Here is an 8,475-nt window from a genome sequence, read left to right on the forward strand (position 1 = left end):
CAAAATGAATGTTGTGTTTTTGGCAGATTTTTCATGTGGAATACCACCTGAGGTGAAAGACTGAGCTGTGAAATATAAAACATTTTATCAAAATTAATGTAATTAACATCATGTGTATAAAATAAGTATGCTTCCATTACATCAGTCCCAGATGACAGAATAGAACACGTATGATTATTAATGGATGCATTAATTTATTTACTTATTTGGTAGAGATTCATATCAAGGGTTACCTAAAATGAAATCAAAATGACCCTGTAAATTTCAATTTGTTAATTGTTTACTGGTGCTATGATTAAACTGGAGTCTGTGTCAGCTCTACAACAAGTAAAAATGCAGGTGGTGCTGAGGTTTTTATACAGCGGTCTATAACGTCTGTATCACTGTGGTAATACCAGGCGGCACAGTAATAGGTCGCGGCATGTTCTGCCTTTATTCTGTTGATCTTCAGGTTGAATGAGTTTTTCACCACAGTGAAGTCATCTTTTTGTGGATGGTCATTATCAGGGAATACACTCTTATCATCATATTTGATATAAAGCAGCCTTTTGAAAGGTTTTTCTTCTTCCTTCTGGTACCAGTGGATGTAGCTGCCCGAGCTGAGGCCGGTAGCTGTACAGCCAAAGATGACACTTTTTCCTACACTTTTTGTCAAAGAAATTTTATCCTGCTGTATTGTCACCTGTGACTCTGCCACTGTAGACAAAAAAAAAGAATGAGAGAAGGTGTACATTAATCCATAGGCCAACACTTAATCACCCACACATTCATCTGGAAGAACTTCACATACCTAGAAAAAGTGACAGCAGAATGATACCAGCCCCCAGCAACATCTTTCCTCTGGCTGTGAGATTTGTGCACTGTGGTCCCTCACGGTAGTATGTGCTCTGTGCGGATGATTTGACAGAGCAGAAAGAGGAGGTGCCTGTGGTGAGTGAACCAATCACAGAGAGTCTGGGTGTGCTGTAGTTCTCTAGGTCCATAAATACACTAGCGTCTGTCTCAATGAGATGAGGGAGGTTTTAACTGGAGAGGGACGAGCTGTAATTGCCTGTAAAAGTTTTCAAAAATATTTTCTTCACATACTTTTCTCGTAAACAAAAAAAAAAAAAAACAGAATATAAATGTGTTTCTGGGCCAACTGCAGTAGTCATGGTAGGGGATTAAAGTGTGACTTTGGACTGGTGAGCTCTTTCAGAGCTGACATCCATGTTGCTACAAGGAACACATTCGTAATATAGTCAGATTTTTGCACACATTCAAAACTCTGTCTTTTTTCGGTGCAAATCCAACACCTGACATCATTCTGACATCAGTGCAAAAATATTGGGGTGAGATGAAAAAAAAAAATCTTAATTTTGTCAAAATAGTAAGAATATATTGAATTTTCCATGCCACTTTAGAATGTTTTTCAGAGTAGACAGGAACAGGTACATGAGCTGTGATGCAACATGACATTCTAAAATAAAGGCAAGAGCTGAAAAAAAAGTCCTGAAAGACAAAATGAATGTTGTGTTTTTGGCAGATTTTTCATGTGGAATACCACCTGAGGTGAAAGACTGAGCTGTGAAATATAAAACATTTTATCAAAATTAATGTAATTAACATCATGTGTATAAAATAAGTATGCTTCCATTACATCAGTCCCAGATGACAGAATAGAACACGTATGATTATTAATGGATGCATTAATTTATTCACTTATTTGGTAGAGATTCATATCAAGGGTTACCTAAAATGAAATCAAAATGACCCTGTAAATTTCAATTTGTTAATTGTTTACTGGTGCTATGATTAAACTGGAGTCTGTGTCAGCTCTACAACAAGTAAAAATGCAGGTGGTGCTGAGGTTTTTATACAGCGGTCTATAACGTCTGTATCACTGTGGTATCCCAGGCGGCACAGTAATAGGTCGCGGCATGTTCTGCCTTTATTCTGTTGATCTTCAGGTTGAATGAGTTTTTCACCACAGTGAAGTCATCTTTTTGTGGATGGTCATTATCAGGGCTTACAGTCTTATCATCATATTTGATATAGAGCAGCCTTTTGAAAGGTTTTTCTTCTTCCTTCTGGTACCAGTGGATGTAGTCACCCGAGCTGAGGCCGGTAGCTGTACAGCCAAAGATGACACTTTTTCCTACACTTTTTGTCAAAGAAATTTTATCCTGCTGTATTGTCACCTGTGACTCTGCCACTGTAGACAAAAAAAAAGAATGAGAGAAGGTGTACATTAATCCATAGGCCAACACTTAATCACCCACACATTCATCTGGAAGAACTTCACATACCTAGAAAAAATGACAGCAGAATGATACCAGCCCCCAGCAACATCTTTCCTCTGGCTGTGAGATTTGTGCACTGTGGTCCCTCACGGTAGTATGTGCTCTGTGAGGATGATTTGACAGAGCAGAAAGAGGAGGTGCCTGTGGTGAGTGAACCAATCACAGAGAGTCTGGGTGTGCTGTAGTTCTCTAGGTCCATAAATACACTAGCGTCTGTCTCAATGAGATGAGGGAGGTTTTAACTGGAGAGGGACGAGCTGTAATTGCCTGTAAAAGTTTTCAAAAATATTTTCTTCACATACTTCTCTCGTAAACAAACAAAAAAAAAAAACAGAATATAAATGTGTTTCTGGGCCAACTGCAGTAGTCATGGTAGGGGATTAAAGTGTGACTTTGGACTGGTGAGCTCTTTCAGAGCTGACATCCATGTTACTACAAGGAACACACTCGTAATATAGTCAGATTTTTGCACACATTCAAAACTCTGTCTTTTTTCGGTGCAAATCCAACACCTGACATCATTTTGACATCAGTGCAAAAATATTGGGGTGAGATGAAAAAAAAATCTTAAATTTGTCAAAATAGTAAGAATATATTGAATTTTCCATGCCACGTTAGAATGTTTTTCAGAGTAGACAGGAACAGGTACATGAGCTGTGATGCAACATGACATTCTAAAATAAAGGCAAGAGCTGAAAAAAAAGTCCTGAAAGACAAAATGAATGTTGTGTTTTTGGCAGATTTTTCATGTGGAATACCACCTGAGGTGAAAGACTGAGCTGTGAAATACAAAACATTTTATCAAAATTAATGTAATTAACATCATGTGTATAAAATAAGTATGCTTCCATTACATCAGTCCCAGATGACAGAATAGAACACGTATGATTATTAATGGATGCATTAATTTATTCACTTATTTGGTAGAGATTCATATCAAGGGTTACCTAAAATGAAATCAAAATGACCCTGTAAATTTCAATCTGTTAATTATTTACTGGTGCTATGATTAAACTGGAGTCTGTGTCAGCTCTACAACAAGCAAAAATGCAGGTGGTGCTGAGGTTTTTATACAGCGGTCTATAACGTCTGTATCACTGTGGTATCCCAGGCGGCACAGTAATAGGTCGCGGCATGTTCTGCCTTTATTCTGTTGATCTTCAGCTTGAATGAGTCTTTCACCACAGTGAAGTCATCTTTTTGTGGATGGTCATTATCAGGGCTTACAGTCTTATCATCATATTTGATATAGAGCAGCCGTTTGAAAGGTTCCCCTTCTTCCTTCTGGTACCAGTGGATGTAGCTGCCTGAGCTCATGCCAGTTGCCGTACAGCCAAAGATGGCACTTTTTCCTACACTTCTTGTGAATGAAATTTTGTCCTGTGTTATTGTCACTTGCGTCTTTGCCACTGTAGACAAAAAAGAGAAGGAGAGAAGATGTACATTAATCCATGGGTCAACACTTAATCACCCACACATTCATCTGGAAGAGCTTCACATACCTAGAAAAAGTGACAACAGAATGATACCAGCCCCCAGCAACATCTTTCCTCTGGCTGTGAGGACAGCACGTGTTCTGTGAGGATGATTTGACAGAGCCGAAAGAGGAAGTGCCTTTGGTGAGTGAACCAATCACAGAGTTGCTGAGTCTGCCATTGCTCTGAAGGCCTATAAATAGTGACTGTCTCAGCTGGACCAGGGAAGTGAGCTGAGGAGAAATGAGCAGTACGTCAGTGGAGGAAATTTTCAAAACATTTGAATTAGTCAGTTAAAAAAATTCAAGAAAGAAAATACGAAAATGCCTCCCTCGTTTCCCATCTGGAAGATATCTTAATGTAATGGATTTGATTCTGTTATGTGAAGCATAATATTAAATTAATAAATAATTAAATGATAATTAATTGATCATAACACTTTACATTTTAAACAACCATTGGTTAAATAGAATTTAGAATGTGCCAGTTAAGTTTAGTGAGTTAAGTTTTATTTGGCCTTTTTTGTATCCTAGATTGTGAAGCAAGAATTTCCAGTTGTCATCAACAACTGACAATGTGTAACAAAATTGTGAATGTGTACATGCTTTCATTAGTGCATTATATACTTCATTGATGCCTTGATGACTAATGACAGGTGATTAACTATACATTGATTCAAATAAAAGATTAGAAATGGGTGAGCATCTGCAGACATCCGGGACAGATAAATAAAGGTTAGAGACAATTCTGATCCCGGATCCACACTTACTGGTAAGGAAAACTTCTAGGGCAGCAAAAAAAATCAAGGGAACCAAAATTTCCAGGGCTTGTCCTGCCCAAGATGATCACATATTGCTCACTCTGAATTCAGGTTGAATCCTGCAGCCCAGAATGTCTAGTAGGAGTTTAGGCTGTGGCATTAGCTAGCTATGCGGAGGAGCCAATAGTGTTCTCAATAAGGTCCTGTTACCGTCAGTCTAAAGAAAAAACCATACATGGTGATGGAAACCTGTGATGTAGTTAATGCTGGGGTTTTTGTCCAGTGGTCTGAAGTCTCTGTGTCACTGTGAACTGTCCCAGTAGGCACAGTAATAGGTGGCAGCATGACTGCTCGTCACCATCTGGATTTGCAGAATGAATGTATCGGCTTCTTGTTTCACTGATATGAAGTTCTGAAAACCAGGGTCATTTGTTTGGACTCCAGTGGAGAGAGTCACATAATACACCCTTTTCAAAGCTTCTCCATCTTTTTTCTGGTACCAGTGGAGATAGTTATTTCTCACTCCTGTGACTTTGCAACTGATCTCAACACGTTTGCCCTTATTCTTTGTAAGTATTATTTGTTTCTGATGCACCTCCACTGTGGCCACTGACACTAAAATGAAGAACAAAGACAAAAGACAAAAGGGTGAAGTGGGAATTTACAACCAAATATCCTGTATACTGGATTTTTGCATGATCTATCTGGCTGTCTATCAGCATCAATAGCAATATTTAGTACTAAATATTGTCTGAGAGAGATCAAGTTTTGTTTCTGTAATTTCAATTCTCCGGCTGCTATTTAAAGTCTTTTTAGCATGGGCCAATTGTCTTTTATTTCGATGTTCCAGCTTAAATTCTACCAAAAACAATGCAACAGTCTTGTTGAAGCTGTGATTAACTTACCTACATAAAGGAAGAAAACATCAATCACAGATCCTAGATACATTGCTATGATATACTGTATGATCTCAGTGTCAGTGCGCTCAGGGCTGTGTGTGCGTGCGTGTGCTGTAAGGAGGTTTTAAGTGCCAACAGGAAGTGACTGTTTTGAGTTGACCAATCACAGAGCAGCAGGCTATGCTGTAGTTTGCTACAATCTTTATTTCCATAAGCACTCTCTGTCGCTCCCCACTGGGGCCACAAGAGTCACAGCTGAGAAGATGGAAAGAATCAGTATTAAAACCATGCAGTGTAAAATGCAGTAGAATTCCTGAAAAACAAAATATTTGTCTCATTTTCAGCAGATTAAGTATGTAGAAATGCCCCTGGAAGTGACAGAACTCTGTAATTAACATAACTTTGACATACAGTACCTTATGACAGGTGATATGAGCTGTGTGGTAGAAAATAAAATCAAGTTAGAAATCCCTAACTTTATCTAGTTTTTTAAAATTTAGAAATAGGAATAGGAAAATGTATGTGTCCATCCTATCAGGAAAAGCTGACAGCATGCAGAATTTATCAGAATTTATTTATGTATTTATTTTCTTATTTGGTAATGGCCAGAGATGGGCAAAGATACATCAAAATGTATCTTGTTACAAAATACAAAATTACCCCTGAAATAAATGTGTCAAAATAAAATGCAAAATACTGGTGCCAGAAAATGTATCAAGATAAAATACATGTATTTTGTATTTTCAAAATACAGGAAAATACATTTGTACAAAATGGCAGAACATTCAGATTTTTATAATGATCACAAGGAAGAACAGGAAGTAGTATGCTACTGCATCTAAGCAAAAAGCAAAAAAAAAAAAAAAACTGAGACCAAACCACTTCAATTAGTAGCCTAGCTACCTTTAAGAACAGCTAACTTTTCAAATATTTCTGGTGTTAACCGCCTCCCATGCAGATGGAGTATTATTCCTGCAAATGAGAACAGTCTCTCAACCGGAGCTGAGGAGGCGAGGGTTGTGTTAAATCGAGCAAAAAGGAGCTTGATCAGTGGGTACAGCTCTAGAGAAAGCAGGTCCTTTCTGGTGTCCTCCAGAAAACAAAGGGTCTCTAATTCAGCTTTGCTGTGGCTTGGGATCTCTTGTCTTTCCCAGGCTTATACATCTAGCTAACACTTGCTGGCTACCCATGGCTAACCAGTCTTATAAACTAGAACTTGATTACAGAAATACTGTGAGTAGTGTGGGCTTAAAAAATCACTGTGAGTGTGTCTAAGTGTATTGTTCTACATTTTAAGATGTATTTACATGACTTTTTTTATGTTTTATGAATCAAGTATTTTGAGTATTTTGAAAATACAAAATTACTCCACCTAAAGTAGCTTGTTACAAATTATATTTGAATTTTTTCAGCCCTGTCAAATACAAATGACAAAATACTCAAAAGTAATTGAAATACGTATTTCAGATACAAGTAACAGAAATACGGCCCATCTCTGGTAGTGGCAGAGGGTTACCTAAAAGGCCATCAAGGCCGTCAATGAGCATGAAACCTGGGAAAGCACTCTATATTTAGATTAACTAGAGATTAGGAAGTCACAGGTGTATTGTGGTCTTCAAGGAATCAACACCCTCATACACATTTCTAATGTGCGGGACTGTATTTCCAGGAAAGGAAAATACATCGTGATGTCTGTTTGTGGTTTTATGAAAAACGATTATGCTACACAGATGGTGTTGGGGTTTTTTATGCAACGGCCTATGCAGTCTGTAATCACTGTGGTATACCCAAACAGCACAGTAATAGGTGGCAGCATGGACTGGTTGTACTGAGCTGATCTTCAGCTTGAATGAGTCTTTCACCACAGTGAAGTCATCTTTTTGTGGATGGTCATTATCAGGGCTTACAGTCTTATCATCATATTTGATATAGAGCAGCCTTTTGAAAGGTTCCCCTTCTTTCTTCTGGTACCAGTGGATGTAGCTGCCTGAGCTCACTCCAGTACAGCCAAACGTGACACTTTTCCCTGCGCTTTTTGTCAATGACAATTTCTCCTGCTGCAGTGTCACTGGAGGCAAAAGAGAATGAAAGAAGATTGACATTAATCTATAAGTCTACATTCACTCACTCACATATTTGTCAAATGTACTTTCCCTTACCCAGAAAAACTGAAAAAAGAATGGTAAAAGACCCCAGGAACATCTTTCCTCTGGCTGTGAGATTTTGTGCACTCTGTGCCTTCAGGGTAGTATGTGTTCTCTGAGGATGATTTGATTTGATAAAGCAGAAAGGAAGTCCCTGTGTTGAGTTAACCAATCACAGAGAGGCTGGGCATCTTTAGGTCTGTGTCAGTGGTTTAAATTGATGAGAAGTGAGTTGGTGGAAGAGGCACTCAAAACATCAGAAACATGCTGACCTTCTTCAGTAATCCTCATACAGATTTTTTCACAGTGAAAATATCAAACAGGCCCCCATAGACACAACAAGCTATCAACAGACCACTTGAAATCACACTGCAGAATACAATGTATTTATGATTATCTGACACTCTGATTTACCATCATTCTTAAATCTGAGGTGATTATAGCTGATTAAGACAAGTTTAGATCTCAGATGCGTTAATACATATTAGGATCAATTGCTATTTTGCGTTGGAATTGTTAATTGATGAATTACATTTTTTTTAGCAATATCTGAATGGCCCTGTACAGATGATCAATTACAATTCTGAAAACTAAAGAGGATAATAATTTTGTAAAATAACTATGGATATGACAGAGCGCATTACATATGAAAAATCAGAAAGCCCACAGGCAGTTACGTTGACTCAGACAGTGTAATTTCCAGGCAAAACTACAGTTCGATATCTGTTTTATGATTCTGCGAAACACAGTGATGCAGGTGGTGCTAGGGTTTTTGTACAGTGGTCTATGGTGTCTGTATCACTGTGCTCTATCCCAGCAGGCACAGTAATAGGTGGCGGCATGGACCGGTTGTACAGAGATTATCTTCAGATCATAGGGGTTGCTTGATTTCTCAGTGGAAAAGTCAGCTTTTTG

This window comes from Megalops cyprinoides, chromosome 24 (genome assembly GCF_013368585.1).
Source record: "Megalops cyprinoides isolate fMegCyp1 chromosome 24, fMegCyp1.pri, whole genome shotgun sequence".
In the NCBI taxonomy this organism is placed as follows: Eukaryota; Metazoa; Chordata; class Actinopteri; order Elopiformes; family Megalopidae; genus Megalops; species Megalops cyprinoides.